This window comes from Vulpes lagopus, chromosome 4, assembly GCF_018345385.1.
Source record: "Vulpes lagopus strain Blue_001 chromosome 4, ASM1834538v1, whole genome shotgun sequence".
Taxonomy (NCBI): domain Eukaryota; kingdom Metazoa; phylum Chordata; class Mammalia; order Carnivora; family Canidae; genus Vulpes; species Vulpes lagopus.
Window position 1 is genome coordinate 13298197 of NC_054827.1, and position 26522 is coordinate 13324718.

At 44.5% G+C, this 26522-nt stretch overlaps 1 long non-coding RNA gene across 2 annotated transcripts; it reads left to right on the forward strand.

Annotated features, from left to right (window-relative positions):
• Nucleotides 1-33: 33 nt before the first annotated feature.
• Nucleotides 34-26276, forward strand: LOC121489034. 2 transcript variants are annotated; one of them, XR_005987246.1, is made up of 4 exons: nucleotides 34-104; nucleotides 14250-14502; nucleotides 14905-14997; nucleotides 25971-26276. It is a non-coding gene; the product is annotated as an uncharacterized LOC121489034 (long non-coding RNA). The 2 variants fall into 2 exon arrangements; XR_005987245.1 differs by lacking the exon at nucleotides 25971-26276 and having other exon boundaries at nucleotides 14905-15136.
• The last annotated feature ends 246 nt before the right edge of the window (nucleotides 26277-26522 follow it).

The window sequence follows — 26522 nt, forward strand, 5'->3', positions numbered from 1 at the left end:
CTATCTTTGAAGGCTTTGTCTTCAGCCCTGACTCCTTGATCGAGGACCCATTGGTGAGTCCAACTTCTCAGCCAGCACTCCTGACAACACTCTGCTGAAGCATGGTAAGGCCAGACTTTGATTCCTAAGACAGAGTGTACTCTCTGAGGCTGGGTTAGTCTCAGGCTTCTTTGTTTGAAAGGTACCTTCTGGCTAGACATTCCTCCTTGGCTCCTTGTTTCAAGTGTAGATTCATTCCCTTAATTGCTGAGCTGGAAGTGCTTCCCAGCTCTTTCTTTCTAGTGGGGATTCACTCCCTGATTCTTGGGCAGGAAATTTTTTTCCTAGCTCCGTGAAGCCTCTCCGACCTATTTGATCTTACTTTTTCTATAGGAGTATCTCCATCAGCTGAACCTCCTTTTCCTAAATCCTTCCCAACTATATGCCCCACCACTACCATGCTAATTCTGTCCCCTTTACATCTTGTTGCCATGATTTTACTCAGGATATTTTGGAACTTCAGTGCTTTTCCTAGACTGACTCATCTAAGACCTCTCCCTCCCCATCACTTCCAGTCCTCCTTCCTCTTTTTCCCATTTTTGATCTTCCCTTCAGCTCCCTTGAATCCTTTCATAGGTCCGCCTCTAGGCCTCTAGTCTCCTACCCCCTCCATCCTTCTGTTCACCCTGCCAGACTTTTCCTTTCCCACTCCCGCCCACAGTCACTTGAACTTTAGGCCTCCTGTCCCCTGTCAGGGGCTCTCAAGGAATTTAAGGACCCCCCAAAGCAACTACAGATCAGAGCAAAAGAAAACCCTACAAGTTTCTTCTGCAAATATTGGTGGAAAGCCTTAGCCCTATGTTAAACAGGTAACTAACTTTTTCCATCTGCCAGAAATATAATTCAGATTAAATATATATATAAAGGAGATCAAAGATGAGAGCCAACTATTTATATAAACCAGTGAGTCTTGAATTACTGCATTTACCTGACCCAGGGCTAAGGTTTTAGAATGAAAGTTACAAGTTCTCCATTTGTACTTGTTCATGCAAATGCCTATGTACATATGCTATGTATGCATGGTATTTTTCTACCTCTGGATGGTATTACCAAATTAATTTATAAAATCCTATGAAGGAGCTCTATTCAGATTTTTAAAGTTTATTTTTTAAAAGTGCTTTTATAATTTAAATATTCCTAAAACTCCCAGAAAGATAGATACTAATCCAAATGTTTTTCAAGTTCTTGCAATTTGAATAGATCTTTGATAAACAAGACTAGTTTGTTATTACTGGTTTAGCAAAAACAGGTATGCCTTCTGTCAGCATTGAGTATGATATATTTTTGTTCTGCTTGGGTTTACTAGTCAAATTAGGTAATGGTGGGACACCTGGATGGCTCAGAGGTTGAGCCTCTGCCTTCAGCTTAGAGGGTGATCCAGGGATCCCGGATCAAGTCCTGTATCAGACTCCCTGCGGGGAGCCTGTTCTCCCTCTGCCTGTCTCTGCCTCTCTCTCTGTGTCTCTCTTGAATAAAGAAATAAATATTTTAAAAAATTAGGTAATATTATATCTACAAGATGGCTAAGGTTATAAAAATTATAAATTCAACCTAAGAACAGATGTACAAGTAAAGATGCAGTAAAAATGAATTGCTTGGTATCCATTACTTTATATATATATATATGACAGCTGTGGAATAAAACAGAAACCAATATATGAAATTGATTTTGTATACTTCAATTTTGGTAAATTCATCTATTACTCCTACTAGGTTTTTCTGCGTGTAAATTCCATTGGACTATGCTGAGAATGTTGTCTATAAATACAGTTTTACTTCCTTTACAATCTAGATGATTTTTTTTTAATTGCAATATCTTGATACAGTACACCACACAGTACAATGTGGAATAGAAGTGATGAGAACAAACATGCCTATTGTTCTGGATCTTTGGGAGAAAAATTTAGCCTTTTATCATTGTATATGATGTCAGTTTTAGCTTTTTTTTTTTTTTTTTTTTGCAGATGCCTTTTATTAGACTGTGGATATTTCTATTCCTAGTTTGCTAAGAGTTTGGGGGGGGTTGTTTTTTGTTTTACTAAGAATGGATTTTGCATTTCTACATACAACAAACCATTGAAATTGAAATTTACAAAAACAACATTTAAAATAGGATCAGAAATATTAAATACTTAGAATAACTCTGACAAATCTTTAAAAGATCTGTCCACTGAAAACTTTATATTGCTGAGAGAGGGGGGCCTGGGTAGCTCAGTTGGCTGAGAGTTCAACTCTTGATTTCAACTCAGGTCATGATCTCAGAGTCCTTTTATTTTTTTTTTTAATTTTTATTTATTTATGATAGTCATACACAGAGAGAGAGAGGGGGGCAGAGACATAGGCAGAAGCAGGCTCCATGCACCAGGAGCCCGACGTGGGATTCAATCCAGGGTCTCCAGGATCACACCCTGGGTCAAAGGCAGGCGCCAAACCGCTGCCACCCAGGGATCCCCGATCTCAGAGTCCTGCAGTGGGGCCCCACTTGGGGCTCCATGCTCAGCCCAAGATTCTCTCTCTCCCTCTTCCTTTCCCTCCTCCCGCCACTCACATGTGCTCGCTCTCTCTCTTTATCTAAAATAAATGAATAAATCTTCAAAATATTACTGAAAGAAATTAAAGATCTAAACAAATAAGGAGATATACCACACTCATGGAAAGAAGATCCAATGTTGTTAAGATGAGTCTCCCTGAAATTGGCCCGTAGATCCAGTACATTTCCAGTCAAAATCTCAGCAGATTTGTAAGGGTGTAGGAATTAATAAGGTGATTCTAAAATTTTTATGGAAAGGCAAAAGGCCTAGAATCGTAGAAACAAGTTTTAAAACAAAGTACTGAGCTTAAAAAGAAGAGGACTAATATGACTAGATTGCAAAACTTACTATAAAGGTACAGTCATCAAGATACAGCAATTTTGGCATGAAGATAAACTAGTAGATTGAGGGAGCAGAAGAGAAAGTTGAGACAGAGAGGGGGCCCACATATAAATGGAGAATCAATGTTTTACAAAGCTGAAAAAGCAAATAAATGGAAGATGAGTCTTTTCTGTTTTTCTACTGTTTCATCTCAACAAATGATGCCAGTGAGATTGGTAATCCATATGCAAAAAAATCTCAATCCATAGCTTGCACAATACATAAAAGCTAACTCAAAATGGATCATACATCATGTAAAACTAAAACTGTAAAACTTCTTGAAGGAAATCTTTGTGGCGTTAGGTCAGATCTCTTATATACACCACCATAAACATGATTCACTAAAAACATAAATTGATTAATTTAACTTCATCAACATTTAACTCCTCTTGCCTTCAAAAGATGCTGTTAAAACAGACAAGCCACAGGCTAAGGAAAATATTTTCAAAGCACATATCTGAGGAAGGGCTTATATCCAGAACATATAAAGAATTCTCAAAATTCAATAAAGAAGAATAAACCCAATTTTTAAATGGGCAAAATATTTTAACAGACTCTTCACCAAAGAGGATAAATAATTACGTGAAAATATGCTCAACATATATTGTCATTAGAGTAATGTAAATTAAAACCACATTGAGATACCATTCCACCTTATTAGAATGGTCAGAATCTAAGAAATCTAAGACTGAACACAAGTTTTGGAGGAATATGGAGGAATTGGAGCCCTCATGTATTGCTAGTGGGAGTGTAAAATAGTATAACTATTTTGGAAAATAGTTTGGCAGTTTCTTAAAAATTTAGAGATGCACCTAATATATGGTCCAGCTATTCCACTCCTAGGTATTTACCTCAGAGAAAAGGAAGCAAATGTCCATACAAAGACTTGTGTGTGAATGTTCATAGAAGCTTTATTTGCAATAGTCCAAAACAAGAAATGACCCACAGGCCCTTCAATGAATGAACAGATAAACACACTGAGGTATATATGTGCACTGAATATACTCAGCAATATAAAGGAATATATTGATAGAGAATCAGCACAGATGAATCTCAAAATTATGCTGAGTAAAAGAAACTGGAGAGAGATGCAGAATGTGTAATTTCACTTACATAAAATTCTGGAGAATGCAAGCCAATCTATAGTGGCAGAAAGCAGATTAGGATTACTTGGTGTGGCATTTGCTTCGACGTGGATGGACCTGGAGGGTATTATGCTGAGTGAAATAAGTCAATCAGAAAAGGACAAACATTATATGGTCTCATTCATTTGGGGAATATAAAAATTAGTGAAAGGGAATAAAGGGAAAGGAGAGAAAATGAGTGAAAATATCAGTGAGAGTGACAAAACATGAGAGACACCTAACTCTGGGAAATGAACAAGGGGTAGTGGAAAGGGAGGTGGGTGGGGGGTTGGGGTGACTGGGTGATGGGCACTGAGGGGGCACTTGGCGGGATGAGCACCAGGTGTTATGCTATATGTTGGCAAATTTAACTCCAATTAAAAAAAAAAGTTAAAAAGAAAAACAAAACAAAATAAAACAATTTCTTTCAAAAAAAAAAAAAAGGATTACTTGGTGTGGGCTAAAGAGATGGGGGAGGATTTACAATAGGGCACAAGGAAATGAAACCCCTGGTAGTGATGGATGTTCACCATCTCAGTTGTGGTGATGGTTTTGTGGGTGTATAACAAGACTTCTCAAACTGTACACTTTAAGCATGTGCACTCAAATATTGTACATTTTACTGTACGTCAATTATACTCCAATGAACCTCAAAAAAATCTACTACTTTGTGCTCAACATACTATTTCTCCAGTTTAAAAAGCCCCTTCTGTGGTTACTACAACCTGGTTATTGGGTGAGAGACCCGATATTGATGTCAAGTTACAGCTCACAGAGGGATCATGGCCCTTTCTGAGCTAACTGCCTGTTGAGAAAGGCCAGGCATCTTCAAGCTGTTCTAATGAGTAAGCAAACTGGATTGGAAGGAATTGGGGAGGAAGCAAGGATAGGTGGAAAGTAGTTGCAATAGATAAGGGTTGAAGTTGTAGTGCTCACGCTACTTATGGCCATGCGACTTAGAGCTAACTTCTTTTTTTAAAAATATTTTTTTTTATTTATTCATGAGAGGCAGAGACACAGGCAGAGGAAGAAGCAGGCTCCATGCAGGAAGCCTGATGTGGGACTTGATCCCGGGACTCCAGGATCACGCCCTGAGCTGAAGGTAGAGGCTCAACCAACTAAGCCATCCCAGCATCCCTAGAGCTAGCTTCTTAATTTGTCACCATATATCAGTTTGGGGGTACTTGGTCACAAGCATCAGAAACTGATTCAGGCTAAAATTTGGAATAGATAAGAACCAGCAGCTCCAAAGCATCTTTATAGCAGAGACCACGTCTCAATAGTTTTGCCCAGAATTTTCCTCCTTCTGGTCATGAATCAAATTTCAGAGATAGAGCATCCAAGTCCAAGTCACATGCCTGCCGCTTGACTAAGGGAGGGACAAGCATCTTATTGGCAAGTACAACAGAAGGGATTTGGAATGCTAGCAGCACTTGAAGGTAGGATAGATGCTTGGTGCAAAAAATAACATGGAACTTGATCAGGTATATATATTGCTGCCCATAGTTTTAGTGGCTTAAGAAAACAGTGATTTCTTATCTCTCCTGAGTCTGTGGGTTAGCTAGTGGTTCCTCTTCTAGTTTCACCTGGCTTGCCCAGGCAGTTCCATTCAGTTAAAGGCAACTTGACAGAAGATTCAAGATGGCCATACTCACATGAAGGAAGTGGGTACTGGCTGTGAGCTGGTGCATCTTGATCCTTCCTCATGTGGCCTCGCATCCTCCCATAGGGCCAAATGTGCTGCATTTATAGACATTACAGGACAGTGGTCCAATTGAACGAAGGCAGAACCTGCCAGACCTTTTGAGCCTGGGCTCTGGAATTCACATTCATGTCTCTTCTGGCACATTCTATAGGCTGAGTAGGTCACAAGATTTAATAAATTATGAGGAATGAGGAAATAATATACTGTTGCATGGGAGGGATGGCTAGGTCAGATGGCAAAGAGTACGCATCCTAGAGAGGGCTATGTAGCCACTGAACAATCAACCAGTGCCATTAAAAATATCTTATTTTCCTCATTATGAAATTAGAATAACAATACTTAAATTCTAGAGTTATTTTGATAATTAAGTAAAATAACATAGTTGACTAGGCCTCACATATAGAAAATACTTGGTGAAAGCATACCTATTATTAATGTCATTGAAGGCTGAGATGATAGACAGAACTCCTTCAAGGAAACTTTGTTTTATTTTATTTTTATTTTTATTTTAAAGATTTTATTTATTTATTCATGAGAGACACAGGGAGAGAGGCAGAGACACAGGCAGAGGGAGAAGCAGGCTCCTCACAGGAGCCCGGAGCGGAATTCGATCCCGGGACTCCAGGATCACGTCCTGAGCCTGAGGCAGACGCTCACCACTGAGCCACCCAGGTGCCCCAGTTTCTTGTTTTAAAATACTTGTGCTAACTTCTTTTCCTTGGTGGAGGCTGCAGGACATCTGAGGAGGAACTGAGTTTTGTTCGAGTATTTTTGGGGTAGAATTTTGCTTATCTGTTCCTTTGTGTAAACTCCAAAATGCAAGTGGAGTAAGGGATTAAACACATCAAAATTGTACTTTGGTTTGCCTTCAATTTTTTCCTTTAAGATTTTACTTATTTATCTGAAGGAGAGAGAGCACGAGCTGGGGTGGGGGGGTGGGGTAGGGGAAGGGAGAGGGAGAAGCAGACCCCCCCATGAGCAGGGAGCCCAACACGGGGCTGGATCCCAGGACCCTGAGATCATGACCTGAGCTGAAGGCAGATGCTTCACTGGCTGAGCCACCCAGCAGCCCCAGTTTGCCTTCAATTTTTGTGTTTAGTTTATACATGGATGTATTCATCAGTGTCCAGTCAGCGGAACAGAAACTACTGTAGGAATTTTAAATAGTTGGTTAACAAAATGTGAAGGGCTAGATAGAAGAAAGAAAGGTGAGATTATTCAGAGATTGGTAACAGCAGGAAGCTACTACCATCCTAAAGCCAACTGAACATAGGAAAAAATGGTGTGATCCAGAATCTGCCACTATTCTGTTGCTGAGACTGCTGGTATACCCACCACCCCACTGCTGTTGTTGGAAAGTCTTTCGGGAAGCCAGCGGCCTGAACTCCCATCACAGTTGGCCAATCAGACGGCTAGAGCCAGAGCTGGGGGATGCTGAGCCGCAGGAGCACCCCCTACCCCTACTGCTATTGAAATTCTACTACCTGAGTGCAAACCCACATTCACCTGCTACTGCTGCCACTTCCTCTGCCAAAGCCTTCAGCAGAAGTAGAAGAAAAATCGGCCTCTCCTTCTGCCTACCTTGCAGTCTCCCAGCAGTGTCTCCTGTGGGTAGAACCTAAGTGGAAGCCAGCTGGCTGGGGAGTCTGGGAGGTGGAGCTCCCAGGCTTCCAGCCCCTAGAGAGGAGGCAGGACAGGCAGTGTGGGTATGGAGCTGGGAGCCAGCAAATAGCAAGCAGCACCGAGTATGATTTAGACACAGCTGTTACACGGAGCGCTGCTGTGTGCACCTCCAGATGTTTTCTATTCGGATCTGTTTGAAGCAAAGAGAACATATGTTGAATGTTTCAAAACTTCTAGTGGAATGCTGTCTTGCCACAGTTAAGCATCTGATAATCAAACCCCTCTTCCTCATGGCCATTTACTCCTTTCCTCCTTGGGCTCTGGCCGGGGATATGGAAATGCTGGCAAAAACTTGAATTTCACACTCCTGTGCAAAATACCAGTGAAATCTTTCTAGACTCCTGCCTCTTATCCACTTCAAAGTGCCTCATTAAGTACGTGACACAGTATGTCGTACGGGGCAACTTATGTGAAGAGATAGCAGATTCCTTATTTTTCCTTCGATGGGCCCAAAAGGTGTTCCTGGTTTTCTCTTCAAAATTGTCTGTAATCTTTTATCGGTGATTGCACACGAAGGATAACAGAACGTGCCACCCCAAAGTATGACTGTAGGAGTTCAGGCTGTGTCACCCCCAAATATGCTGCTTTGGTATATTGGTTATTTTGGTTTTTTTTTTTAAATTTTTATTTATTTATGATAGTCACAGAGAGATAGAGAGAGAGGCAGAGACACAGGCAGAGGGAGAAGCAGGCTCCATGCACAGGGAGCCCGACGTGGGATTCGATCCCGGGTCTCCAGGATCGCGCCCTGGGCCAAAGGCAGGCGCCAAACCGCTACGCCACCCAGGGATCCCAGTATATTGGTTATTTTGAGCTGTAGGCAAATTCAGGGAGAGGCTTTCTCTGGACTACCCTTATTTACCTAAAGACAGGTGCTCCAAAAGGAGCTCAGTTGTCATAAGTCTCCTCCCAGGAGTGTCGTCGACCAGGAAGAATGGACTCTTGTCACAGGAGGGGAGCATAGAAGTCAACTCGACACCCAGACAAACTTTATCACAAACTTTCATACCTCCCATCTGTTCTTTCAGGGGCCCATTTGTCTTTCCTAAAAATCATTTCAGAGGCCTCCTAAGAGGCCTACATTCTCCTTCCCCTCTCTCTGTTAAGATGGCTTTTATTTTATTTTATTTTTTAAAATATTTTATTTATTTGATAGAGCAAAAGCAGAGGAAGCGGCAGGCAGTGGGAGAGGGAGGGGGAGAAGCAGACTCCTTGCTGAGTTGGGAGCCTGACATAGGACTCGATCCCAGGACCCCAGGATCACCACCTGAGCCAAAGGCAGACGCTTTACTGACTGAGCCACCCAGGCACCCCAAGATGGGTTTTAAATCTGAATTCTAAGTCACTTCTTTGAGTTACCCATTTGTCCCTGGGTATCTCCCACATATACATGAGGTAGACCTGTTAATAAAAATCCATTTTTCTCTTTTTGATCTGTCTTTTGTCTTTGATCACAGAGGTCTCAGCTAGGAACTCAGAAGGGTAGAGGGAAATTATTTTCCTCCCCTACACACATGAAGTCCGCTAGATCCACAATAATGCTAGTGGACTAACAGTAACTGTCCCTTCCGAAACAAGGTCCTTTCCCCTTGACACCTGAGCAGTGAGTTCTTTAGACTATTCTCAGCTTTTCCCTTAGGTTTATTGAGCCTGATTTTTCTTTCATGGGCTCAAATCATGCTGCGGTCTGCAAGACGAGTCCTGGAGCAGAGAGGGGTGGGACAAGTGTCAGAGCCGCTCTGACAACTGAGGCTTGGTCAGGCCTCCGGGGAAACTCTATCCCGACCCTGGAATTGGCTTCTGAGGTAAAATCAGGTCATGCTCAACAGCAAAGGCAGTTGTAAACATGGCAGGCTTGTTTCGGAAGTGGCAGTCCCCTGAAACCCGAAGGCAGCTTCCATACCTGGCTGAGGCACCCCAGGGGGTTCCACCGAGGGCAATGACGGGGTCCCGCCGCATGCGGGGGCATCTCAGGGTGCATGGGTGGCACATGTCAGAGAAGCTGAAAGGTGGAAGCCAGCTGCATCGCTCTGTCTTTTCAGTCCTGACAATGACTTGATGACATCATCTCCTCTTTAGGAAGAGAGAAGCTGGGGGCCTCACATCTGGGAAGCAGCATCGCTAGAATCAATACCCTGTCTATTCTGCTCACACATGAGTGTGAACAAATCCCTGTGAGCACCCCCCCACACACACGAGGGGGCTGAGGGACAAGCCTTCAATGAGCATTTATTAGTCCTGTGCCAGGCGCTGCGCAGGTCTTCCTCGGTACCCCGAATGGTAGGCCTCGATGGACCCATTTTACAGGGAAGAAACATAAAGTCTAACATCATAACTGCGCACCGAGAGAGGATATGAACCCAAGCCTGACTTCCTCCGGAGCCACATTGTTTCCATGACAAGAGTGGCTCCATTTTGAGAGAGCACTGTGCCGGGGAGGACAGGAGCTGGATGACTGGATGGGACAGGATTGTGCAGCCACAGAGACGAGGGGGTGAGCCTGGCCTGGGTGACGGTGCACTCATCAAAATTGCTTGGCTCCTCACGTCCCCCCCTTTCTGCCCGTGTCTCTCAGAGGTGCGGACTAGCAGAGGCCACTTGTTTTATTTTATTTTTTCCCCAGAAGCCAGTATAACTTTGATTTTGGGGGCCCAGACGAGTGTTTCTGCTGATCTGCCGCCCCCTGCCCCGCCCCCGGGTGGACCCCTTCCCCGCAACTTCCAGGGCCTACGTCCCAATCACCCAGTCCTGGAGGTAAAGAAGGCCTTTTGTCCCACACCATCCCTCCCTTTTCAAAAGGTTGTAAATCCAGCTGGGCAGGGCCCCGGCCTACTCTTTAATTGCCACCCCTAAAGACCCATTACATCACTGTGCACCCAGGGGACGGTCTCTAAATAACTTCTGACCAACTGAAAAAACACATTAACCTTAAAAAAAATCCTCAGCATTTTAGGAAAAGCATAGCCAGTAAAGCAATTTCATGGGCTCACTTTGGGATTTGCCAGCCGCGCTCGGAGCCGCCACAGAGCATGAAGAAGTAGTCAGTGGCATGGAACAAAACGAAAGAAGTAAACCCAAATACATTTCCATTTTCTAAAATCTTCTCCTTTTACATTTGGTGTCATGGGACAGCAGCACCTCCTGCCTCGGCAGCCTGGCGCATCCTCACCCCGCATACCCTTCTCCCCTCTGAGGAAGGACAGAAAGGAGGAAATCTTGGGACTGGGACATTGCTGGTGAGAGATTCCTTCTATCCCGACACATTGCCCTCCTAACCTAGTTCTGGGTGTGATCTCGGTGGCTGAAGGCTTTCCACAGTTAAGCCAGAGGGAGCTCAGAAGCAGAGAGGCAAGGGGAAGAAGACTAGATGACCTGAGGACAGAGAACCAGCTATTTTTGCCCTGCTGCTCTCTCTAGGTGAATATCATCTATACAAAAATGTTTGAAACACCATTTAATGCAAAGCCATCCCGGGGAGGCAGCGAACCAGGGATTTCCTCTGGGCAAGGAGTTCGGGCGTGCTTGGTACCTGACACCCACCGCATTGCCAGCAGGTGACCAGACGAGTGCCAAGGGTGCTGGGGCAATCCTTCTATTTCACGACAGCTACAAGGCGGGCCATCCCATGAGTCTGAAAATATATATCCCCAGCCACAATCCCTTAGGAAGTTTTAGAGACAGATGGCTTTGTTAACTCTCGGTGAACGTCACAGTCTTTTCAAAATTCTGCTTTCCTGCCTTCAATCTTACTTCCTCTTTCAGCTGTCGAACAGCAAATTGCTGCTGCAGAAATGACCTCCCCACTGTTCTGGAGTCTTCGGCTCCAAATAGGAATGGATTGATGGATGTGCTTGCTACTTGTCTCTGGGCCCAAGAGCCTGTGCTTGGAGGGACTCCATGGCTTCTCAGCACCGTCAGATTTCTGTTGACTCAAGAATCCTCCCAGAAGTCTGGGGAAACGTCTCTGGTAGAGCGACACCAACTGTCCCTCCTCTGGCTTATGCATTGGCCACAACATACAGGAAGGAAGTCACAACTTAAAAATATATTTGACATGTAAGCACTCGGCCAACATTTTTTTTTAAAGATTTTATTTATTTATTCATGAGAGACACAGAGAGAGAAAGAGAGGCAGAGACACAGGCAGAGGGAGAAGCAGGTTCCATGCAAGGAGCCCAATGTGGGACTCGATCCCAGGTCCCCAGGATCACACCCTGAGCTGAAGGTGGCACTAAACCACTGGGCCACCAGGGCTGCCCTGCTTGGCCAACATTTAAATGTTACTCTGAAGTCTCGTGGTGTCTCACACTGAGCTGTATCCAAAGTCAGTGGTAGCCACATGGATCCTCAGACACCTCAGACCATCCCCTCTGAGCTGGGGCCTTCCTGGGAGAGCTGCCCCAGCAAAGCCAGTGGAGGTGCCTTCTGCTGAGGAAACTCTGACCGTGGCTGGTTTTTGAGGCCCACATCCATTCTCCCCGCTGTTGCTCCAGTTCCACCTGCCTAGTGGTAAATTCCCCAGGCTTTAGGACATGTCCTTGGGTCCCCTCAAGGAGAATTTTGGAACTTGCCTGCTGGACTCTCGAAGGAGAGAGGCAAGAGCTTGTCATGGACCCAAAGAGGCTTTCATCAAAGTCTCTGCTCTTTTACAAAATTACCCACGTGAGTCTTCCCTTACTGGAGCCTGCCCACTGATGGAGGTCCTCACACGTGATCTGTCCACACTCAGAGCCCACAGCAGCCAGGAGGAGATTTCAGTGTCTCCACCCCAAGAGGAAGTGGGTTTTAATACCTTGAAGTCAATGAAGTTCTCCAAACTGCCTTTCAGTGAACTGTTCCAACTTCTGATATGCGTATATCTATTTTCATTTTTTAGATCACTTCCTGGTAATAGCCAGGAGTCACAGAGATAACGGGCTCCTCTTATAATACCCCAGTTGGCCTCAATGCCTCCCCGAAGCCTGCTCCCTGATGGTGAGGCTCTGTTACCCAGAGGTCAGTGTGAGGCCAAGGGGAGAGCCATCTGGCACCCAGGACCCGGGAAGTCATCATTTCAATCCATTGACCATCTGGGTCTATTAAGAGACCTGTGTTTGTAGCCTGGTGCTTCGTGAGATGGATTGTTCTTCTGATCATCACCCCATACAAATGAAATTAAATCAGACACCTAGCCCCGATATGCCTGCAAGTTATCGCCCTATGACTCTCCACAGACGCAGACCCCGTGGCAACCCTTCTCTCTGCCAGGCCAATGTGAATCGTGCATTTATTTGCTGACTGAAGCTCTTCTCTCTCCTGGTTTCGCACAGTCCTCCCCTGATCAGTGTTAGAAGTTGAATAAACAACCTTATCTTTTGGCAGCTTTTCCAAAAACATACTGTAATTCCTTTTCTTTTTTCCTTCGGTGCCCCGCCCCTCTGGACCCCGTACTGTACCGCACTGGTGCCAACTCCCCACACTTCTCTCTAGAGCATTGTGCTGGAATATGGTACGTGATTTAAAAAAAAAAAAAAAATCTGAGAGTTTTGCCAAACCAGTAGGATGACGGGAGTTCAGCGGATTATGGAGATCATTTCCCCATGGATGTTAATTGAAGGCCAAGGTCCACTGTACTTGGTGGTGCCCCGTTTGGAACACCGAGGCCAGTGTTCTTCTCACCACCCCAGCCTCACATTGGCTCCCTTGCAAGCAGGTGGGGGCGGTGTGACAATGAGTGACTTGAACCCCCTGGCTGGCAAATATTTACACCTGCAGGTGCTGCTTCTCCAGTGGGCGAGGCTGAGGGTGCTGCACAGGGCGAGCTCCCTGGGCAACTCTTCCTCCTCTTGCTTGCAGCCAGTCCCCGCTTAAACCCAGTTTAACCGATCCTCTTTTTAAAGCCTCCCAAGGAAGGCCTGATAGGTAATTGCCCTTGCTAGAGCTCCTTAATATGTAATTTCAATCCAGGTCCCTCACGCGTTCCATCTGCGCCTTGTGGGCCCTTACCCATCCGTTGCGTGCAACTCGTGTTTCGTCATGATTTCTTGAATGAGTGAGTGAAAAAGATGCAGAAGCATATCTCATTCTCCAGTCTCTTTCTTTTTTTTCTTGAAAATTGTATTTAATTTTATTCAATTTGCCAAAGTATTGTATAACACCCAGGGCTCATCCCACCAAGTGCCCTCCTTAGTGTGAGTCACCCGGTAACCCCATTCCCCCATCCTCCTCCCCTTCTGTAGCCCTTTGTTTCCCAGAGTTGGGAGTCTCCAGCCTCTTTCTTTCTTTCTTTCTTTCTTTCTTTCTTTCTTTCTTTCTTTCTTTCTTTTCTTTCTTTCTTTCTTCTTTCTTTCTTTCTTTTTTTTTTTTAAGATTTTATTTATTTATTCGTGAGAGGCAGAGAGAGTGAGGCAGAGACACAGGCAGAGGGAGAAGCAGGCTCCCTGCGGGGAACCGATGTGGGACTCAATCCCGGGTCCCTAGGATCATGCCCTGAGCCAAAGGCAGACACTCAACTACTGAGCCACTCCCGGCATCCCTCCAGCCTCTTTCTAAACCTTGTGATGCGACAGAGCGAGTGCCAGCTTCCATTTCCTTTATGTCTCCCTCTTAGCACTGCCCTCTCAGCAAAAGTTCAGGGAGTGCTGACTCTGGCTTACTGGTCATGCAGGAAGACAGGGGGCTCCTGGCCCCTGTGGAAGAGTCGCATTTACTGAGTCCCCTGCCTTCTTTTCCAGGTAGTGTGGCCTCTGTCTCTGTCCTTGGGGCTCTCCTTTGAATGCTCTTAAGGATTTATTTCTCCTCTGACAGGGCATATTCTGCAGCCCAGGCATGGAGTGATCACCGAGTTACTTCTGGGCAACAGCAGGCAAACAGGCAGGAGAGATTCTGGAAAAGCCCTGATGAACCCATGCTCTTTGGGAACAGAGGCCAAGGCCAACCCTGAGTCCAGGAGCGCCAAGAGGACCCATGTAGCAACTGGCAAGGACAGCAGCCCAACACCAAGGTCTCTTCTAGGGTGTACCCTGAGAGGGGACCTGGTGGCCACACAGGGGCTCTGCAGGTACATCTGGAACACTCCTAGCTCTTTCCTAGCTCAAGCATCAGCTTCCAATTTAGAGGATGTATTTGAAGGGCAAAGGGAGGAAGGAGTCACTGAGAGGGGTGTGGGCAGGGGGAGGAGGTCAGGGCTTGGGAACTGACCCCACAGGTCATGGACGATAAGGAACACACGTGGGTATGGATTCATTGAACTCATTAGTATACAGGAGGTCCTAATAGCTGCCAGTGGGGTAGACGTTTGAAGGCCACCCCCCTATTCTTCAGTTGCTTTGTGAGTGAGGCTTTTTCTCTCAATATTCTGCAAGAGGCAGAGGCATTGAAGTCATTTGAAGGACCTTGGCTGAAAAGGTGGGAAAGCATGTGTGTCTAGAGCCTGCTCTTCTACATTTTTATTTCCTCCAAGAGTTCCAGTGCCACACAATCACAGGAGGCTGATTTGAAGGGGGAATTACAGCGCAAGGCAGCGTGAAAGGTGCATGAGGAAGTCAAAGTATATGTAAGTATGAGCATGGAGGTGGCACTGCCTACTTGAAAGGAGTTTTTTTTTTAATATTTTATTTATTTATTCATGAGAGACCCAGAGAGAGACATAGACGGAGACAGAGAGAGGCAGAGACACAGGCAGAGGGAGAAGCAAGCTCCATGCAAGGAGCCCAACGTGGGACTCGATCCTGGGTCCCTGGAATGACACCCTGGGCTAAAGGCAGCACTAAACCACTGAGCCACCCAGGCTGCCCTTGAGAGGAGCTTCTTGATGCCTGCACTCCAATTCCGTGAGAAGCAGCCGTGGGTGTGGGAGGTCTGCTGGCTCTGGCCATCAGGACTGTGCCAGCCAGCAGTAGCCGAGCCAAACACAGCTCACCAGGGAGACACCTTGTTGGATGGTGCCGCCATCATTCTTGGCTCCACCTGGAAGTTAATCTGTACCCTCCACACTCTTCCTTGTTCTCGAGGCTCCACCACTGCCACCCTTATTTGAATTCCTAGCACTCATTGCTTCTACCAACTACAGTCTGCTTTTGCACGGTTTTTCCAAGCAGACTAATATTTGGAAGCAATGATCAGCAAGGGTTTCAGAGTTCAATAGAAAGTGTTAGCCCTAAATGGAAACTTGAAGAAAATCTGAATATCATGCAGAAGTATGTCCCATTGGTGCACATAGGAGCTGGTTTCATGACTTCAAGAAATTGGACTTTCCAGTATGGCTGGGGAAGTCGTAAGTGAAGATGAAGGACTTGCAAAGACATTTCCCCCGGTGCCTAAAAAGAAATGATCAACCAACTGGGCTATCTCAAGATTGTACTGTTAATTTTAATGAAACAGGTCACTATCAGAAAAAACTGCCCTATGGACATTCCATTCTCAAGAAGAAAGCACAAACCTGGGATGGACTGGCTGATGCCATGCCAGTGGAGATGAACTCTACTAATACTTTTATTAGCATTGTTCTTGTTTTTATTAGTGCTCTGGTTATAAATCCCGTAAGCTTTGAATCATTTTCCCCAGCCATACTTTTCCCATAAGCCTAGTTATTATTCATGCTTGATTTTGCAGATGTAAGGGTTTTTTTTGGGAGGAAGGGAGAATGTATATATGGCATTCGAGTAGAATTCCCAACACTTGACAGTTTGTCATGGGCTATTGACCCATGACACCATTTTCTGGATTCTTGTTTCATTTAACTTTGCAGTTTGTATTAGTTTTCTATTGCTGCTGTAACAAATTACCACAAGCTTAGTGGTTCAAAAACAACACAAATATCTTTTTTTAAGCTTTTGTTTAATTATCCAAGAGACACAGAGAGAGAGAAAGGTAGAGTGGCAGAGACACAGGCAGAGGGAGGAGCAGGCTCCCTGCAGGGAGCCCGATGAGGGATGCGATCCCAGGACCCCCCAGATCACGCCCTGGGCCAAAGAAGATGCTCAACCACTGAGCCGCCCAGGGGTCCCACAAATACCTCATGGTCTGAAGATGGGAAGTCCAAAATGGGTCTTAATGAATTAAAATCAAGGTTAGGTAGAGCTCTGTTCCATTCTGCCTTTTCCTGCTTCTGGAGCCTGTTTTCATTTCTTGGTCCATAGCCAACATGGGCCAGTCAAGTCATTCTCATGTTGCATAACTGACTTTCTTGCCTCTTTCACTTAAAGGACCCATGTGATTACATTGGGCCCAGCTGGATAATCCAGGATAACTTCCCATCACAGAGCTTTGATTTAATCATATCTGTAAAGTCCCTTTTGTCATGTAAAGTAACACATTCACAGTTCCCAAGGATTAGGGTGTGGACATTTTAGGGGGGCATTTTCCACTACGACTCTGTTATTTACCCTTGTATGTGCTCATGCTTTATTGAAGGGAGGGACTCCTGCTTTGTCTTTTTATTCCCCACAACAATTGCCCAATTCAGAGAGTCAGAGGTTTTTTTTTCCCCCCCAAAGATTTTTATTTCTTTATTTATTTGACAGAGAAAGCACAAACAGGGGGAGGGGCAAAGGGAGAGAGAGAAGCAGACTCTCCACTGGGCAGGGAGCCCTATGCAGGGCTCAACCCAGGACCCTGGGATCATGACCTGAGCCAAAAGCAGACACTCAACTCCCTGAACACCCAGGCACCCCAAGAGGATATTTAAAAATTAATTTTCCTTCCTGACTCTTTTTTTAAAGATTGATTGATTATTGATTATTTATTTATTTGAAAGAGAGATATCTAGAGAACAGGAGCAGGGGGAAGAGAAGCAGGCTCTCCACTGAGCAGGGAACCTGATGTGGGGCTTGATCTCAGGACTTCAGGATCATGACCTGATCCAAAGGCAGACACTTAACACCCAGGCGCCCCTCCTTCCTGACTCTTGATTTGAATAACACCCAGGTGTGCTTCCAGGTATGGGTTGTGTTGAGCCAACCATGGTATCTTACCTTCTTGCTAGATAGGATACAAAAATAATTAATGATTGCCCCATTTTCAATAAATTTGCCTTGCAAAATATTCGAGACCATTGGTCAGTATCCAGGCTTTTGAAAACATGAATAACACGTATAACTAAACATAGAAATAAATGCGATACAGGATCAAGCACAGTTTTACAGACCAAAGAGAAAGCTGGTATCAATGGAACAGACGACCACGGAGAAAGAGTCAAAGTAGGTCCATTCTCTCCATATGCTGACTAAGGTCTTGGGGAAAACCAAAGCGGTAGGGAGGGGCCAAGGTAAAGTGTGCAAAGACATGACGGTATAAAAATGAGAACTCAAAAGATATCAAAAGTATGTTTATGCCTACATATATCCAAAGAGCAAAGGAGTCACACTTTATTTAAAGCAAGACAAGTAACAGGTTAAAATGTAGAGACTCTTGGAGGGAGGCAGGGCAGGAGAAACTGGGATAAGCTGCTTCCTCGGTCTTTTGCTTTGTCAGTCAAATGCTCAGATGAATCCGGGTTCCATCGACACTTCAAGTTTGTCTCCATCTGCCCTAGAACCGCTCTCTAATACCACAGTCCCATGATGTAGTCACCTTTCTCTGTACTTCCCACCTCCCGGTATTTATTTATTTATTTTTATATAAAATCATTAATTAACACATAGTGTATTACTCATTTCAGAGGTAGTGATTCATCAGTTGTATGTAACACCCAGTGCTCATCTTGTTACGCGCCATTAATGTCCATTACCCCGTGACCTCATGCCCCCACCACCCTCCCGTCCAGTGACCTTCAGTTTGTTCCCTAGATTTAAGAGTCTCTTATGGTTTGTCTTCCTCTCTGATTTCACCTTATTTTATTTTTCCTTCCCTTCCCCTATGTTCATCTGTTTTGTTTCTTAAATTCCACATATGAGTTAAATCATGATATTTGTCTTTCTCTGCCTTATTTCACTTAGTATAATACCCTCTAGTTCCATCTGTGTCATTGCAAATGGCAAGATTTCACTCTTTTTGATGGCTGAGTAATATTCCATCGTGTATACCACATCTTCTTTATCCCACCTCCCTGTACTTAAAAGTGCTGTCTCCCCTGCTTGGTATCCCCTCTTGTCTGCCCTATCTTTCCAGGTCTAGCTAGAATGCAACCAGACTGATCTCTGTGAGTAAAGATTCTTCCCTCCTGGACCCCTAGAGCGCTGTGTTTACAAAGTACAGAGCACCGATCACACGTGGCTTCCAATTCTGCAATGCAAATCCCCACACAACCTCTAAAACCAGAATCCACTGTGGCTGGTTGAATTTTCCAAAGATGAAAAGATCACATCTTCTATCCAGGCACTTCCAGAACCGTGTTACTAACCTGTCAGGATGTAGAGTCTAATTCTCTTTCCTTTGAATCTGGGCAGGGTTGTGGCTTGATTGCAACCAATAGAATGCAGTGGAAATGGTGCTGCATGACTTCCAGGTCACCTAGGCCATTCACTGAGCCTTTGTCTTGCTGCTGAAGCACTTTTACTTTGAGCCCTGAGCTTCCAGGTTAGACGTCTAGGTCACCTGAAGCCACTATGCTATGTGTAAACCACTCCACATGGAGAGCTCCTGGATGGATGCTTAGTCAACAGTGCTCGTCTTTAAATGCTCCCAAATCAGACACCAGACATGCGACTGGAGGAGTCTTTAGATGATTTTATGCCCCAGTTTTGCATCACTCCCAGCTGTCTGGGCTCCAGATCTTATAGAACAGTCATTCCTGCTGTTTCAATTCCAAAGCCCCAGAATCCATGACCATAATAAGAAAATTGTTTCAAATCACTAAACTTTGAGGGTAACTTTTCATGTAGCAACAGTAACTGGGCTACCAGGTATGAGCTGTCTATGTATTTTCACTGAATTTACTGTTTGGGAGTGTTCTTCAGTCAGAAGTTATTAGTATAGCCATTATGTTATCAGGTAAACCAACACCCAGGAAAGGGTGGAAGACAGTCAGCGGCTTCTCCAGAGCCTCAGGCCAGTGCAAGATGAGAGGAAAGCATGATGAGGATCAATTCTAAGACACTTATTTTACTTGAAGCAAGAAAAAATATTTGGGGGAAGTATATCATTTTTCTAGAGGAGAAAAGTGAGCAGAATTTGGGTGCCCAAAGTCTGGTGAAAACAGGCACCACTCCTCCCTGCTTCCTCCCCTGAGGTGAACTGCCCCCTTGTCTAGGGAAAACCACCACCCTGCTGAGGCAGGATGGCTCCTGCAGGAGGAAAGCAGCAAAGAAAGCATCTCAGAAAGGTTAGGAATTTCCAGGCAGTCCTAAGAAAAGTCCTTCCGGTTGCTTCTTATATGTCTTTTTTATGCCACGTTGTGGGTGACACACACACACACACACACACACACACACACACACACGCACAGCTGACAGTGCACAGGACTTCCTGGGGATTGGACAAAGTCATTGTTGCTGGGAAGAAAAGGGAAGTGCACACTTCTAGTGAGTTTTGCCCTACGTGGCTGACATGTGAGGACCTGGGCAAACTTCCCAGTCCAAGGAGTCTATGTGACAGGCTCATAAAGGAGAGGAGAAGAATCCCCAGAGAACTCACTGAAGTGAAAGTGAGCTGTCCTCACAGGGGACCCTGTCCTTATCCTGGGAAGGAGTGAAAGAAGAAAAGAACTCGGTAGGCTTTGTAATGTTGTCTTGACAGTTAAGTAGTTGTCAATCAATATTATTAAGACATTAAGGAATCCAAGAAATTATTACTTGGACTACTAGTTTTTCTTTGCTTAAGACGGCTGAATAATTTTGCACAGATCAGGATGAGAATATAAAGTTCTTGGATGTTATTCCCCAATTAAATTAATCAACCAAACAATAATCACTGAGCAGGACACTCCAAAACTGTTCATTTGGGTAAAGAAATTCCAAGGAAGACCTTTTTGAAACCTGTAGTAAGGAGGTGTTTCCTGCCATTTTAGCTGTGGTTTATTATACATTCGAAATCTACTCAACATTCAAGGCTCTACACTTATATTTTAAATATCAGGCTTCCTTTTTTTTTTTTCTTAATAGAAGTGAAATTTCTTTTTCTTTTTAAAGACTCTATTTATTTATCCATGAGAGACACAGAGAGAGAGGCAGAGACACAGGCAGAGGGAGAAGCAGGCTCCATGCAAGGAGCCCGACATGGGACTCAATCCCAGGTCTCCAGGATCAGGCCCTGGGCTGAAGGCAGCGCTAAACCGCTGAGCCACCCAGGCTGCCCCGTGGCTTCCATCTTCTTATCCTAAAATGTGTACACATGAACTGAGTGGTGGTGGTTAGGGTCCTTCCTAGTGTGATCACATACCCAATACCTTCAATTATCCAATCTCTAAATAGGACAAAGCTCCAGCAGTACCTGTGGCTGACATGCTGGGGTAAGGGTTTTTTTTTGGGAGGAAGGGAGAATGTATATATGGCATTCGAGTAGAATTCCCAACACTTGACAGTTTGTCATGGGCTATTGACCCATGACACCATTTTCTGGATTCTTGTTTCATTTAACTTTGCAGTTTGTATTAGTTTTCTATTGCTGCTGTAACAAATTACCACAAGCTTAGTGGTTCAAAAACAACACAAATATCTTTTTTTAAGCTTTTGTTTAATTATCCAAGAGACACAGAGAGAGAGAAAGGTAGAGTGGCAGAGACACAGGCAGAGGGAGGAGCAGGCTCCCTGCAGGGAGCCCGATGAGGGATGCGATCCCAGGACCCCCCAGATCACGCCCTGGGCCAAAGAAGATGCTCAACCACTGAGCCGCCCAGGGGTCCCACAAATACCTCATGGTCTGAAGATGGGAAGTCCAAAATGGGTCTTAATGAATTAAAATCAAGGTTAGGTAGAGCTCTGTTCCATTCTGCCTTTTCCTGCTTCTGGAGCCTGTTTTCATTTCTTGGTCCATAGCCAACATGGGCCAGTCAAGTCATTCTCATGTTGCATAACTGACTTTCTTGCCTCTTTCACTTAAAGGACCCATGTGATTACATTGGGCCCAGCTGGATAATCCAGGATAACTTCCCATCACAGAGCTTTGATTTAATCATATCTGTAAAGTCCCTTTTGTCATGTAAAGTAACACATTCACAGTTCCCAAGGATTAGGGTGTGGACATTTTAGGGGGGCATTTTCCACTACGACTCTGTTATTTACCCTTGTATGTGCTCATGCTTTATTGAAGGGAGGGACTCCTGCTTTGTCTTTTTATTCCCCACAACAATTGCCCAATTCAGAGAGTCAGAGGTTTTTTTTTCCCCCCCAAAGATTTTTATTTCTTTATTTATTTGACAGAGAAAGCACAAACAGGGGGAGGGGCAAAGGGAGAGAGAGAAGCAGACTCTCCACTGGGCAGGGAGCCCTATGCAGGGCTCAACCCAGGACCCTGGGATCATGACCTGAGCCAAAAGCAGACACTCAACTCCCTGAACACCCAGGCACCCCAAGAGGATATTTAAAAATTAATTTTCCTTCCTGACTCTTTTTTTAAAGATTGATTGATTATTGATTATTTATTTATTTGAAAGAGAGATATCTAGAGAACAGGAGCAGGGGGAAGAGAAGCAGGCTCTCCACTGAGCAGGGAACCTGATGTGGGGCTTGATCTCAGGACTTCAGGATCATGACCTGATCCAAAGGCAGACACTTAACACCCAGGCGCCCCTCCTTCCTGACTCTTGATTTGAATAACACCCAGGTGTGCTTCCAGGTATGGGTTGTGTTGAGCCAACCATGGTATCTTACCTTCTTGCTAGATAGGATACAAAAATAATTAATGATTGCCCCATTTTCAATAAATTTGCCTTGCAAAATATTCGAGACCATTGGTCAGTATCCAGGCTTTTGAAAACATGAATAACACGTATAACTAAACATAGAAATAAATGCGATACAGGATCAAGCACAGTTTTACAGACCAAAGAGAAAGCTGGTATCAATGGAACAGACGACCACGGAGAAAGAGTCAAAGTAGGTCCATTCTCTCCATATGCTGACTAAGGTCTTGGGGAAAACCAAAGCGGTAGGGAGGGGCCAAGGTAAAGTGTGCAAAGACATGACGGTATAAAAATGAGAACTCAAAAGATATCAAAAGTATGTTTATGCCTACATATATCCAAAGAGCAAAGGAGTCACACTTTATTTAAAGCAAGACAAGTAACAGGTTAAAATGTAGAGACTCTTGGAGGGAGGCAGGGCAGGAGAAACTGGGATAAGCTGCTTCCTCGGTCTTTTGCTTTGTCAGTCAAATGCTCAGATGAATCCGGGTTCCATCGACACTTCAAGTTTGTCTCCATCTGCCCTAGAACCGCTCTCTAATACCACAGTCCCATGATGTAGTCACCTTTCTCTGTACTTCCCACCTCCCAGTATTTATTTATTTATTTTTATATAAAATCATTAATTAACACATAGTGTATTACTCATTTCAGAGGTAGTGATTCATCAGTTGTATGTAACACCCAGTGCTCATCTTGTTACGCGCCATTAATGTCCATTACCCCGTGACCTCATGCCCCCACCACCCTCCCGTCCAGTGACCTTCAGTTTGTTCCCTAGATTTAAGAGTCTCTTATGGTTTGTCTTCCTCTCTGATTTCACCTTATTTTATTTTTCCTTCCCTTCCCCTATGTTCATCTGTTTTGTTTCTTAAATTCCACATATGAGTTAAATCATGATATTTGTCTTTCTCTGCCTTATTTCACTTAGTATAATACCCTCTAGTTCCATCTGTGTCATTGCAAATGGCAAGATTTCACTCTTTTTGATGGCTGAGTAATATTCCATCGTGTATACCACATCTTCTTTATCCCACCTCCCTGTACTTAAAAGTGCTGTCTCCCCTGCTTGGTATCCCCTCTTGTCTGCCCTATCTTTCCAGGTCTAGCTAGAATGCAACCAGACTGATCTCTGTGAGTAAAGATTCTTCCCTCCTGGACCCCTAGAGCGCTGTGTTTACAAAGTACAGAGCACCGATCACACGTGGCTTCCAATTCTGCAATGCAAATCCCCACACAACCTCTAAAACCAGAATCCACTGTGGCTGGTTGAATTTTCCAAAGATGAAAAGATCACATCTTCTATCCAGGCACTTCCAGAACCGTGTTACTAACCTGTCAGGATGTAGAGTCTAATTCTCTTTCCTTTGAATCTGGGCAGGGTTGTGGCTTGATTGCAACCAATAGAATGCAGTGGAAATGGTGCTGCATGACTTCCAGGTCACCTAGGCCATTCACTGAGCCTTTGTCTTGCTGCTGAAGCACTTTTACTTTGAGCCCTGAGCTTCCAGGTTAGACGTCTAGGTCACCTGAAGCCACTATGCTATGTGTAAACCACTCCACATGGAGAGCTCCTGGATGGATGCTTAGTCAACAGTGCTCGTCTTTAAATGCTCCCAAATCAGACACCAGACATGCGACTGGAGGAGTCTTTAGATGATTTTATGCCCCAGTTTTGCATCACTCCCAGCTGTCTGGGCTCCAGATCTTATAGAACAGTCATTCCTGCTGTTTCAATTCCAAAGCCCCAGAATCCATGACCATAATAAGAAAATTGTTTCAAATCACTAAACTTTGAGGGTAACTTTTCATGTAGCAACAGTAACTGGGCTACCAGGTATGAGCTGTCTATGTATTTTCACTGAATTTACTGTTTGGGAGTGTTCTTCAGTCAGAAGTTATTAGTATAGCCATTATGTTATCAGGTAAACCAACACCCAGGAAAGGGTGGAAGACAGTCAGCGGCTTCTCCAGAGCCTCAGGCCAGTGCAAGATGAGAGGAAAGCATGATGAGGATCAATTCTAAGACACTTATTTTACTTGAAGCAAGAAAAAATATTTGGGGGAAGTATATCATTTTTCTAGAGGAGAAAAGTGAGCAGAATTTGGGTGCCCAAAGTCTGGTGAAAACAGGCACCACTCCTCCCTGCTTCCTCCCCTGAGGTGAACTGCCCCCTTGTCTAGGGAAAACCACCACCCTGCTGAGGCAGGATGGCTCCTGCAGGAGGAAAGCAGCAAAGAAAGCATCTCAGAAAGGTTAGGAATTTCCAGGCAGTCCTAAGAAAAGTCCTTCCGGTTGCTTCTTATATGTCTTTTTTATGCCACGTTGTGGGTGACACACACACACACACACACACACACACACACACACGCACAGCTGACAGTGCACAGGACTTCCTGGGGATTGGACAAAGTCATTGTTGCTGGGAAGAAAAGGGAAGTGCACACTTCTAGTGAGTTTTGCCCTACGTGGCTGACATGTGAGGACCTGGGCAAACTTCCCAGTCCAAGGAGTCTATGTGACAGGCTCATAAAGGAGAGGAGAAGAATCCCCAGAGAACTCACTGAAGTGAAAGTGAGCTGTCCTCACAGGGGACCCTGTCCTTATCCTGGGAAGGAGTGAAAGAAGAAAAGAACTCGGTAGGCTTTGTAATGTTGTCTTGACAGTTAAGTAGTTGTCAATCAATATTATTAAGACATTAAGGAATCCAAGAAATTATTACTTGGACTACTAGTTTTTCTTTGCTTAAGACGGCTGAATAATTTTGCACAGATCAGGATGAGAATATAAAGTTCTTGGATGTTATTCCCCCAATTAAATTAATCAACCAAACAATAATCACTGAGCAGGACACTCCAAAACTGTTCATTTGGGTAAAGAAATTCCAAGGAAGACCTTTTTGAAACCTGTAGTAAGGAGGTGTTTCCTGCCATTTTAGCTGTGGTTTATTATACATTCGAAATCTACTCAACATTCAAGGCTCTACACTTATATTTTAAATATCAGGCTTCCTTTTTTTTTTTTCTTAATAGAAGTGAAATTTCTTTTTCTTTTTAAAGACTCTATTTATTTATCCATGAGAGACACAGAGAGAGAGGCAGAGACACAGGCAGAGGGAGAAGCAGGCTCCATGCAAGGAGCCCGACATGGGACTCAATCCCAGGTCTCCAGGATCAGGCCCTGGGCTGAAGGCAGCGCTAAACCGCTGAGCCACCCAGGCTGCCCCTGGCTTCCTTCTTCTTATCCTAAAATGTGTACACATGAACTGAGTGTTGGTGCATAGGTCCTTCCTAGTGTGATCACATACCCAATACCTTCAATTATCCAATCTCTAAATAGACAAATCTCCAGCATACCTGTGCTGACATTCTGGGGAAAAGTCAATTATGGATCATCTCATTGGGATACCTGGGTGGCATAGTCAGTTAAATGTCTGACTCTTGGTTTCAGCTCAAGTCATGGTCTCAGGGTCACGGGATCAAGCCTTGCATCCGGCTCCATGCCCAGTGTGGAATCTGTTTAAGACCCTCCCTCCCTCTCCTTCTGCCCCCACCACCCGTGCTCACTCTCTCTCTCTCTCTCTCTCAAATAAATATTAAAAAAAACACCCTACAAATCATCTTGTATTAGTTAAGATGGTGATGGCTGCTATGACATGTAACCCTCCAAAACTCAGTGGCAAAATTGTAGTATTGATTTGTATAAAATATAAAATTTTATTTATGAAATTTATTTCTCATTCATGTAGCATCAAGTTGACACAAACCTCCACTTGGCACAGTCCTATGGGGACTCCAGCTGAAAGAGCAATTGCATGAGACTCCTCAACACATGGCTCACAATGCTGCCTACGCCACTGACATCCAACCAACCTGCAGGATACGGAGAGCAAAGAAACATATTTTTATAGGCCAAGCCTGAAAGTGTTTACATCACTTTTGCCCACATTCTAACGGCCAGAACTCATCACATGGCCCAAATTGGATGCAAGTGTTCCTGAGCAATGTTACCCTGGCTGAGCATCCACTTCCCAGCAACACAGAAGGGAGCAGAGTTCTTTGGTGGACAACCAACCCTCTGCCACACATCTCGTTGACACTATAGATGCTCTCCATCGCCAGACCTATGGGATAGTGCCATAGAGATCAGATCGAGCCCAGTCTCACCAGATCCAGGCTTTGCTGTCTTTGTCTGCATTATATTTAGTTTGCAGCAGTGCTATGGAGCTGGGATATGGTCCCTCCCATGATGACATGGCACAAATGAAGGAGGTTGTGTGCAGGCCCAGCTTGCATCCTAG